The sequence below is a fragment of the Protomyctophum bolini genome (assembly GCF_963924005.1).
Source record: "Protomyctophum bolini genome assembly, chromosome: 7".
Lineage (NCBI taxonomy): Eukaryota > Metazoa > Chordata > Actinopteri > Myctophiformes > Myctophidae > Protomyctophum > Protomyctophum bolini.
Window position 1 is genome coordinate 287,501 of NC_137868.1, and position 12,500 is coordinate 300,000.

The 12,500-nt window shown below is 42.5% G+C and overlaps 1 protein-coding gene across 1 annotated transcript in view; it reads left to right on the forward strand.

Moving 5' to 3' along the window:
- The first annotated feature begins 4,847 nt into the window (after nucleotides 1-4,847).
- Nucleotides 4,848-12,500, forward strand: part of LOC308318810 (uncharacterized protein) — a 61,371-nt gene continuing 53,718 nt past the window's right edge. The window contains exon 1 of the mRNA XM_080768455.1: nucleotides 4,848-4,859. The gene's annotated coding sequence lies outside the window, so the exon portion shown is untranslated. The remainder of the gene's footprint in view (nucleotides 4,860-12,500) is intronic.

Here is a 12,500-nt window from a genome sequence, read left to right on the forward strand (position 1 = left end):
CACAGCTAAACAGAAATTCCCAGTGGAAGTAATTTGTAAACCTAGGTATGTATAGGTATTTGTCCGTTCTATTTGGGTCCCACCTATTTTGAACACTGGTTGATTCTTCTGTAACCGTGATTGCTTTTGGAAGGTCATAATTTTGGTCTTCTCTCTCTCTCTCTCTCTCTCTCTCTCTCTCTCTCTCTCTCTCTCTCCATGGCGTGTGGACATAATGGACTCCATGATGATCTTCTATGTGGTGAGTGTAAACATCATGTTATAAAACTACCTTCTGTGCTGAGTGTGTTATGCTATATAATGGTATATGATATGTGTTATATGGTATACGGTGAGGGCTATGTTGTTATAAAACACACACATGGGCAACTGGTGGCCCGGGGCCCCCCACCTTCACCTAATGTGTGTGTGCGTATGTGTGTTAATTACCTGAGTTAGTTAGTTGGTACTGTAGGACCAAGACGGTGACAGCAGAGTTTAGGAGGACTCAGTGACGTTGTGTGGTGGTTTAGGAGGACTCGGTGACGTTGTGTGGTGGTTTAGGAGGACTCAGTGACGTTGTGTGGTGGTTTAGGAGGACTCAGTGACGTTGTGTGGTAGTTTAGGAGGACTCAGTGACGTTGTGTGGTGGTTTAGGAGGACTCAGTGACGTTGTGTGGTGGTTTAGGAGGACTCGGTGACGTTGTGTGGTGGTTTAGGAGGACTCAGTGACGTTGTGTGGTGGTTTAGGAGGACTCGGTGACGTTGTGTGGTAGTTTAGGAGGACTCAGTGACCCATTCTGACCTGAGATCAGATTCTAAAAAATTCTGTTTGAAAATGACAGTTTTCTGAAAAAGCTATGTTTCTATGTCAGTCGTTCTTCGATTCGCGCTATGAGCTTGTAGATCTGCTATTTGTCAATAGCTAAAGCATAACATGAGGCTAACACCGAAATGGGTTCCCGCCCAGAAAGGGTTAACGTTGTGTGGTGAGAGTTTGGGACGGGTGTCATTGTGAATGTGTGCGTCTCTGAAGCCGCTAGACATCGTTATCTGTGTTAAACAGCTTGATGTACAACATGCTACTACTAGTACTATTCTCCTACTACTACTGTCTGCATGATTATAAGAATTCATTGGATTTTTATAGCGATTGTCCAAGTCCAATGGACAACATTATGGTCCATTCATTCATACATTGGGAGGTGAAGCGGCGAACAGTCGACGCCTGCAGCGTCCTCAGTTGTGTTCACACCAATAGTTAATCACACTCCTCAGTGTGATCAGTAAAACAGTGTTATGAACCACACCAATACTTATCCATACAACTCCTCAGTGTGATTAGTAACAGTGTTATGAACCACACCAATACTTATCCATACAACTCCTCAGTGTGTTCAGTAACAGTGTTATGAACCACACCAATACTTATCCATACAACTCCTCAGTGTGTTCAGTAACAGTGTTATGAACCACACCAATACTTATATCCATACAACTCCTCAGTGTGATTAGTAACAGTGTTATGAACCACACCAATACTTATCCATACAACTCCTCAGTGTGTTCAGTAACAGTGTTATGAACCACACCAATACTTATATCCATACAACTCCTCAGTGTGTTCAGTAACAGTGTTATGAACCACACCAATACTTATCCATACAACTCCTCAGTGTGATCAGTAACAGTGTTATGAACCACACCAATACTTATATCCATACAACTCCTCAGTGTGATCAGTAACAGTGTTATGAACCACACCAATACTTATCCATACAACTCCTCAGTGTGATCAGTAACAGTGTTATGAACCACACCAATACTTATCCATACAACTCCTCAGTGTGATTAGTAACAGTGTTATGAACCACACCAATACTTATATCCATACAACTCCTCAGTGTGATCAGTAACAGTGTTATGAACCACACCAATACTTATCCATACAACTCCTCAGTGTGTTCAGTAACAGTGTTATGAACCACACCAATACTTATCCATACAACTCCTCAGTGTGATCAGTAACAGTGTTATGAACCACACCAATACTTATCCATACAACTCCTCAGTGTGATCAGTAACAGTGTTATGAACCACACCAATACTTATCCATACAACTCCTCAGTGTGTTCAGTAGTTGCATTCATTCTGCGATGAATTGCTATTTATTTGACATGAATTGTAACGTTTTTCGCTCTTGCACTTTACAGCGTGAAGCTAGTTATGTATTCAACATGGATGTGTGTAGTGAAGCTAGTTATGTATTCAACATGGATGTGTGTACTTTACAGCGTGAAGCTAGTTATGTATTCAACATGGATGTGTGTACTTTGGTATCCTCTTCTACTGTATGAAGTGTGATGTTTGTCTGTATGTCGGTTTTTAGAAACTAATTCCAATCAACTCTGTTGACATGGCAATGAACCTAGTCATATCTTGAACTATGAACACATTCTCTATCTGGCCACCAGATGGCAGTGTGAACCAACCTCTGTACCTCTGCATGTTGCTATGGAAGACTTTTGGAAAAATATGCACAGTAACATGTGCTCGCACACACACACACACACACACACACACACACACACACACACACACACACACACACACACACACACACACACACACACACACACACACACACACACATGGATGTCGATCAATCTGTTGAACTTGACAATCTGGTTTAAAAAGTGTGTGTGTCCACTTTGAGTCAAATCCTATGCGTACTATAGGGTTATTGAGGAATCACAGCTATGCAACATCGATGCATCAGTAAGCAGTAATGAAGGACCGGGAAGTCTGGCGTGGCATTGTGACACAGACTGGTTTCTGAACCGCCCACAGCCCTCCTATGAGACACAGACTGGTTTCTGAACCGCCCACAGCCCTCCTATGAGACACAGACTGGTTTATGAACCGCCCACAGCCCTCCTATGAGACACAGACTGGTTTATGAACCGCCCACAGCCCTCCTATGAGACACAGACTGGTTTCTGAACCGCCCACAGCCCTCCTATGAGACACAGACTGGTTTATGAACCGCCCACAGCCCTCCTATGAGACACAGACTGGTTTATGAACCGCCCACAGCCCTCCTATGAGACACAGACTGGTTTCTGAACTGCCCACAGCCCTCCTATGAGACACAGACTGGTTTCTGAACTGCCCACAGCCCTCCTATGAGACACAGACTGGTCTCTGAACTGCCCACAGCCCTCCTATGAGACACAGACTGGTTTCTGAACTGCCCACAGCCCTCCTATGAGACACAGACTGGTTTCTGAACTGCCCACAGCCCTCCTATGAGACACAGACTGGTTTCTGAACCGCCCACAGCCCTCCTATGAGACACAGACTGGTTTCTGAACTGCCCACAGCCATCCTATGAGAAAAAATAAATCAAACTTTAGGTTATAATCTATCATAAAGTAAAACTATTATCTAATGATAGATCAGGGTTAGAGTTACGGTTGCGTAATTAAACATAAATCACACCTGTGTGAAGTGAGCGTTGCTCTAATCATCGTACATCATCATGTGGTAAAATACACACTGTGACTATTTTCTCAGACACTGTGAGGTCACTATGAGGTCATAGGTGACATCATTCCTCTGTGAGGTCATATGTGACATCATCCTCTCCATTCAGAGTCAATGATGTGAAAGATTAATTGGGAACATACACTAATAGCTGGACATTCCGTGCTCAGCCAATCAAATCATGTCATTCCATGGCACGCTCGCACGCACGCACACACACGTACACACACACACACACACACACACACACACACACACACACACACACACAGACACACACACACACACACACACACACACACACACTCACTCACTCACTCACTCACTCACTCACTCACTCACTCACTCAATCACGTGTGTCAAATTAAATTGCAGTGTCTGTCTGTCTGTCTGTCTGTCTGTCTGTCTGTCTGTCTGTCTGTCTGTCTGTCTGTCCTGCTGGGAGAGTAATGGACCCCCAGGACACCCCTACCCCCCACCCGCATGGCCCTAATGGGGTCAGGCAGATGGTGTGTGTGTGTGTGTGTGTGTGTTAGGTGGGCGGGGGTTCATTATTCTTTCTTTCAGATAGCTGAGTGTCTGACGGTCTCCATCAGCTCAAACTGCAATCTGATGATCTGAGTGAGGACTGACTATAAACACACCAGATATAGAGCTTTTATAAGGACGATACTGTACTTCTGTTTGGGGGTATTTTACTCAAGTAGGTTATTGTTCCATTGTCTTTGTTCTAGACCCTCCCACGTGCAGCTTTGAGTGTTTAAAGGACAGTTTGGGGCTTTCCCCCGGTTGGCAGAGGGAGAGTAACATCCTTACAGTTCAGAGGCAACTTGAACCGGGTGAAAAGAAATGGGTTTAAAAATCCTGGGATAAAAATTATACAAAAAAAAAAGATATATATATTTAGTTATTTACTTGTGACCCAAAAATGAGTCGCGAGCCACAGTTTGGGAAGCACTGACCTCATGCTTCCTTCTATTCATGAGGAGTTTATTTATTTATTATTATCGTCATTACTATTATCGTCAGTCTCATTGGCTTATTTATGTATGTATTTGTTTATCATTATCGTCATTACTATTATCGTCAGTCTCATTGGCTTACAGCTCGGGGCTTATAAGAAAAGCTTAAGGCTCCTCGGAGCAGATCTCCAAGCTCACTCGGCGCAGGCGCAGCGCGGCGCAGTGAGCTTGTAGCTCTGTGGTGTGACGTGTTCCTTGGCCCCGCCCCCCGCCCGGCTCAGGGCAACAACAAAGCGTGTTGAGACGCAGAGACTCGGAGCTGCAACATTGTATCCAAAGAGACGGTTTATTTACGCCACATCAAAGACCAGGGTGAGTCACAATGTTTCCATATCGATCCCTCTGATCTCCGGTCGCTTCCATTGATCTGATTGCTTTGATTTGTTGTGGGTTTTTTCTTATGTGATTATAAACATTCGAATCGCCGCGCGCCATTTTCAATATAGCCGATTATATTTAAATCCCTCTCAGTGCTTCTTGAGTGACTGCCTGACATGACGTGCTGCTCAATCAATGCCTTATCGATACGATAGATCAATATATATAGATAGACCACATTATCAACATGCATGGGCAGTCAATGCGGCTTTATCCATAGATCTGATTGGATTTATTATTGGAACAAAGTTTCTGACTGGGAACACGAGCATTGATCCCAAATAATGTGGTTATTTTCAGAATCAACTAAATGTTTAATTTAAATGAATGATTGATTTAGCAACTCATCATTAAAGGAGAACGGTTTGATTTATTATCGTCACAAATGCAGGAATATGTTAATTAGTTCACATCTCTGTGGAAAAAAGACATAACATGAAGTAGTCTAGCGTAATGTAATCTGTGATCTATGAATGAAATAATGAATGTGTTAATTAATGTGCTAATTAATGCATTAAAACCTAAATTAGTGAATGAATGAGTTTGAGCGTTGCGCGCACTGCCTGCTGCTCAACTGGAGCGTGCGTGCGCGCGTGTGTGTGCGTGCGTGCGTGTGTGTGTGTGTGTGTGTGTGTGTGTTGAAGCAGGGCCCCATAGCTGACAGGGCTTGTTTGTCAGACACTTTGATTGTTGTATTTATTAACAGTTTGCAGAATTACAGTACATTTCAACCACAACAGAATTACAGTACATTTCAACCACAACAGAATTACAGTACATTTCAACCACAACAGAATTACAGTAAATTTCAACCACAACAGAATTACAGTACATTTCAACCACAACAGAATTACAGTACATTTCAACCACAACAGAATTACAGTACATTTCAACCACAACAGAATTACAGTAACATTTCAACCACAACAGAATTACAGTACATTTCAACCACAACAGAATTACAGTACATTTCAACCACAACAGAATTACAGTACATTTCAACCACAACAGAATTACAGTACATTTCAACCACAACAGAATTACAGTACATTTCAACCACAACAGAATTACAGTAACATTTCAACCACAACAGAATTACAGTACATTTCAACCACAACTCAATACAAAGACTGTTAACTGTGAGTGGACGACACACCATAAAGCATTACACTTGTTTACAAGAGGCCGGGTCAACCTTGTTCAATTCATCAAAACATTTAGAGACGTACGAATATACACAACTGATTCACATGTCTTAATGACTGTTGGTAGGGCGTTCTTTTTTTGTATAGGAGCTAGAATTTAGTCCCTTGTTTGTGCCGAATCTGTTGTGGGTGTGGACTTCGTTGACAAGTACATGGGTATCTTAGTGAAGTATCTAGCCCTGAAACATGACTGCCATGATGATTATCATGACAGTCATGACGTAACTGCACCCTGTTTTTGGCGCTCGCTGCATTTACAAGATTTCCGTATATATAAACATACAGATTTCAAATATAAAGTACTCACAATTTGTCCCACGGGTGTTAGTTAGTTGCAGCACCAGCGATTAGAATTGCTGCATCCCGCGTTGTTTAATAAAAAGCATTTTTGTCCGAGCGCCCCGGCTACTTTTTTCAAACGGGGTTCGTTTGGGAAATCCACAGTTGCACACCGGAAGCGCACTCGCCTATTAGTCTGTATTGGCAGGGCGGTCAGCGTGCCTATATCGAACACACCGAGTGCCACCCTCCTCCCAACCGATAGGGGCGCGTAGTTGAAAGCCAATGGGAAAATAACAGCTCGGATAAAAATGCTTTTTATTAAACAACGCGGGATGCAGAAATTCTAATCGCTGGAGCTGCTACTAACTAACACCCGTGGGACAAATTGTGAGTACTTTATATTTGAAATCTGAATGTTTATATATACGGAAATCTTGTAAATGCAGCGAGCGCCAAAAACAGGGTGAAGTTTCTTCATGACTCTCGTATGAATACGAGAGTCATGAATCATGGCTAGTGAAGTATTTAGACAGGTACATGGGTATCTTAGTGGTGTAAGGAATCTTGTGGACCAGACCCATTGCAAGATGCTGTACTCTGTCGTCAACCCTAAGCCATTCCAGCCTGTCAAAGTGGGCAGGGGTGAGGTGGGTTTGGAGGGTTGACCAGTTTGTTTCGGGAAGTCTGAGACTTTTGTTTTAAGGGCCTTTGAGGTGCTGTGGTACCAAGAGGTGCATGCATAGTCGAATAAACCTTGTATGAGGGCTCCTGTTAAGGTCTTCAAGGTCTACCCCCCCCCCCCCCCCCCCCGACACGGTCGAGGCAGATGGCCGCCCACCCTAGAGTCGGGTTCTGCCTGACGTTCCTTCCTAAAGGGGAGTTTTTCGTTACCATTGTCGCGATATTGCTGCTCTGGGTGGATCTTTGTTGGTTGTAAAGTTTCTTGAGACAACTTGTTGTGATTTGACACTATAATAAAATTGAATTGAATTGAATTGAATTTAATTGAATTGAATTGAATTGAATTGAATTGAATTGAAGGTGTTTTCCTGTAAAGGAATCTTGTTCTTTAGTTGACTTTACTCTTTAGTTTATTACGTTGGTGGCCATTTTATCACAAATAAAGATTAGCCTGCGGATGGAACCTATACTGTAGGTTTCTGTGTCACGCACTTTAACTGAGAAGCCATCTGGGGTTATGGGTTAACCCTAACCCTAACCCTTTAACTGAGAAGCCATCTGGGGTTATGGGTTAACCCTAACCCTAACCCTTTAACTGAGAAGCCATCTGGGGTTATGGGTTAACCCTAACCCTAACCCTTTAACTGAGAAGCCATCTGGGGTTATGGGTTAACCCTAACCCTAACCCTTTAACTGAGAAGCCATCTGGGGTTATGGGTTAACCCTAACCCTAACCCTTTAACTGAGAAGGTCTGGGGTTATGGGTTAACCCTAACCCTAACCCTTTAACTGAGAAGCCATCTGGGGTTATGGGTTAACCCTAACCCTAACCCTTTAACTGAGAAGCCATCTGGGGTTATGGGTTAACCCTAACCCTAACCCTTTAACTGAGAAGCCATCTGGGGTTATGGGTTAACCCTAACCCTAACCCTTTAACTGAGAAGCCATCTGGGGTTATGGGTTAACCCTAACCCTAACCCTTTAACTGAGAAGCAAGAGGGTTAGTGTTACTCAGGGTTAGGGTCTGCAAGAGGGTTAGTGTTACTCAGGGTTAGGGTTAGGGTCTGCAAGAGGGTTAGTGTTGCTCAGGGTTAGGGTTAGGGTTAACCCTTAGGGTTAGGGTTACTCAGGGTTAGGGTTAGGGTCTGCAAGAGCTGCACCATTCTTGCTTAAATGTGAATCTCGATTTTCACGATCCTCACAAGATTCTCATTTTTTCCATGAAAATACTTATTAACAAATCACACCCGTGTGAAGTGAGGGTCATGTTGCTATGATTGGGTGATGTAATGATGATGTAAAACAAAACGGTGATTAAATTCTCTTTATTGTTAATGGCGTTTAATGTTTGTGTTAAATGACGTACATTTTCCCCTCATTGTCAATGATGGCGTTTTTAAAACAAACATTGAACTAATAACAAACATTAAACCTGTATATAGGAGGCCCTCAAAAAACATAAACAAAAACATGAGTAACTAAACAGCAGTTGACAGCAAACTAGTGCCGCACGATTCTTCACAAAATGAGGTAAATAATAATAATAATAATAACAGTTGTCTGAATCTAGGTCTTGATCTTATTTCAATTAACTGTGTGAGCCCACAGCGACTGTGGCTCAGGAGGTAGAGCAGGTCGTCCAATGATCCGTGGGTCGGCGGTTCGAATCCCGGCTCCTCCTCCTCCTGTCCACATGTCAAAGTGTCCTTGGGCAAAGACACTGAACCCCAAATTGCCCCCGATGTGCTGGTTGGTGCCTTGCATGGCTTCCGCCGCAATCGGTGTGTGAATGTGTGTGTGAATGGGTGAATGTAATGCACAATCTATGTAAAGGTGTGTGGATGTGTGTGTGAATGGGTGAATGTAATGCACACTCTATGTAAAGCGCCTTGGATAAAGGCGCTATATGAATGCACCATTTACCATTTGCTCACGTTCCTACTCCATCTAAAGAGATTGGATTCGGTTTTTCCAGGTGTAGATTCTACCCATGGGTATAAAGACCGTTTGTTAACGAGGTGTAGATTCTACCCAGGTTTAAAGACCGTTTGTTAACGAGGTGTAGATTCTACCCAGGTTTAAAGACCGTTTGTTAACGAGGTGTAGATTCTACCCAGGTTAAAGACTGTTTGTTAGTGAGGTGTAGATTCTACCCAGGTTTAAAGACCGTTTGTTAACGAGGTGTAAAGACTGTTTGTTAGTGAGCCTTCATGGGGTAGATTCTACTGAAGGTAGAAAGGAGGTCAGGATGTTGGACTCTGATAATAAGACAGTGAGTCTTATCACTTCTGGGTTGATTATTCTACACTTATGTCATGTTTTACTGTGTGTGTGTGTGTGTGTGTGTGTGTGTGTGTGTGTGTGTCCTGGCTTGCAGTATCTACACATCATTCGTGGACACATTGTATGTTTCAGACTAACTATTCAGGAATGTAAAAATCACACCCGTGTGAAGTGAGCGGCGCTCTTATCATTATACATCATGTCATGAACAACTGGATTTATGTGATTGGATAAATTTACGTCATGTTTGGCGAACATTTGACCTAATTTCTCCTTCCGTTGTCAATCTGCTGTATAGAGTCACACCAGTGTGAAGTGATGACTTTTTAAAGATTTTTTTTTTTTTGCTTTTTGCCTTTATTGATAGTTATTAGTGAAGATAGACAGGACCGAGTACAGTGGAGGACAGTGTCAGTAGACCAGTTACTAGTAGTTTTAACACAGTAATACCATGGTCAGTACACCAGTGTATATATATATATATATATATATATTCACTGAGATGGAGCTGTAGTAACAGCTGTTACTCTACACAGATCTAGGTCTGTGCTACTGCTGATTCAGCAACGTGTGTGCGCGTGCGTATGTGTGAGAGTGCGTGTGTGTGTGTGTGTGTGTGTGTGTGTGATGTGAGGTAATTCAGAGGAGGAGCCTTCCTGAGTTAATCCTCTTTTGGGAGTGTGATGTGCATTAGTGTGTATAGATGGTGTGTGTATGTGTGTGTGTGTGTGTGTGTGTGTGTGTGTGTGTGTGTGTGTGCACACGCACATGCGTGTGCATGTGCGCGTGTGTGCGTGTGTGTGTGTGTGTGTGTGTGTGTGTGTGTGTGTGCACAACCATGATGTCATACTTCCATGTGAGCGGAGCTTCCAGGTGCGGTTAGGGTTAGCCATGAATCAGCATCAGATGATAGACAGATATATATATATATATATCTAGATCAATAGATAGATAGACAGATATATAGATCTTGAGAAAATAACAGATGTATGTCTGACCAGTGTTTATATTAATAAACAGTTTATGGTCAATGTCTGACCAGTGTTTATATTAATAGACAGTTTATGTTCAATGTCTGACCAGTGTATTAGACAGTTTATGTTCAATGTCTGACAGATGGATTCTAAAAGCTTTCAGTGAATCAATGATTGAGTCACAGAGCTCCTGTTACACCAACATCTGTGACCATCCAATCACAGAGCTCCTGTTACACCAACATCTGTGACCATCCATGCTTGAGTACAGCCCTGATCCAGGGTGTCGGTGAGTCTCTCACTGACGGCCTGCTCTGTAGCCGTTTTCCCACTACCCGAAAATAAACAAAACCACGTCCCTACTCACCCAAACAAAGCCTTAACAAAACCACGTCACTACTCACCCAAACAAAGCCTTAACAAAACCACGTCCCTACTCACCCAAACAAAGCCTTAACAAAACCACGTCCCTACTCACCCAAACGAAGCCTTAACAAAACCACGTCCCTACTCACCCAAACAAAGCCTTAACAAAACCACGTCACTACTCACCCAAACAAAGCCTTAACAAAACCACGTCCCTACTCACCCAAACAAAGCCTTAACAAAACCACGTCACTACTCACCCAAACAAAGCCTTAACAAAACCACGTCACTACTCACCCAAACAAAGCCTTAACAAAACCACGTCCCTACTCACCCAAACAAAGCCTTAACAAAACCACGTCCCTACTCACCCAAACAAAGCCTTAACAAAACCACGTCACTACTCACCCAAACAAAGCCTTAACAAAACCACGTCACTACTCACCCAAACAAAGCCTTAACAAAACCACGTCACTACTCACCCAAACAAAGCCTTAACAAAACCACGTCACTACTCACCCAAACAAAGCCTTAACAAAACCACGTCACTACTCACCCAAACAAAGCCTTAACAAAACCACGTCACTATACTCACCCAAACAAAGCCTTAACAAAACCACGTCCCTACTCACCCAAACAAAGCCTTAACAAAACCACGTCACTACTCACCCAAACAAAGCCTTAACAAAACCACGTCACTACTCACCCAAACAAAGCCTTAACAAAACCACGTCACTACTCACCCAAACAAAGCCTTAACAAAACCACGTCACTACTCACCCAAACAAAGCCTTAACAAAACCACGTCCCTACTCACCCAAACAAAGCCTTAACAAAACCACGTCACTACTCACCCAAACAAAGCCTTACGGTAAAAGTCTATTCTCATATAGCTGTGAGAAGTGTCTCACCTCCACAGCTTCTCTGTAATCAAAATAAAGATAATCAAAACTTTGTATTTAGGGTTTCTTCCTGGAGGCTGAACCCTTGACAGTCAAACGGCCCAATGAAATAAACAGTAATATAGTGACATCACATTATCAGCCCCTCCCCTAACCCCTCCCCCTTTATCATAGAACTACAGCTGTGGGTGTGGCTTCAGTTCAGGTGGATCACCACCCATCACCACCCACCAGGCAAACCAGGCATACTTAATGAACTGGTGGGCGTGCCCACATAAAAACAACATTTTAACAAATACATACTGTACACTTTTTTTTTTTTTTTAACACTTTATTTTGATTTTTATTGTTGAATAAATGAAAAAACATATGTGTACATTTTGTTGTAACCGACATGTAAATATCCCCCCCTCCCCCCAAATCAAGGTCAGAACAAGACAAATAAAACAAAGACAGACAGTACAAGACAGTAAAAGTAATTAGTAAACTAGTTTTGAAAGTGCTAATGAACAAAAAATAAAATTAAAATAAAATAATAATAATAAAAGAAATAGTATTTTCCATCAGGGTATGGTATCTAGGTTACATACATTGTATCCATCTTTCAGTTTAGATAGTAAGTTGCTCTGTATCCAACTGTCTACTTACTGAGGGCCTCTAACCAGAGGTCGGACAATGTCAGGTTTGGTATGAGGTATCAGATTGTACAGGGGAATATGGGTTTAAGTGAAAGTTATACTTTCTACAAACTCTATGAAAGGGGTCCAAGTCATAATGTATCTATCTTTAGAACCACTACGGTTGTACCTTAGTTTCTCTAGGGGAATCATGGAGAGAACCTCTTTGACCCACTGTTTGAATGAGGGAGGTGTCCCCGACTTC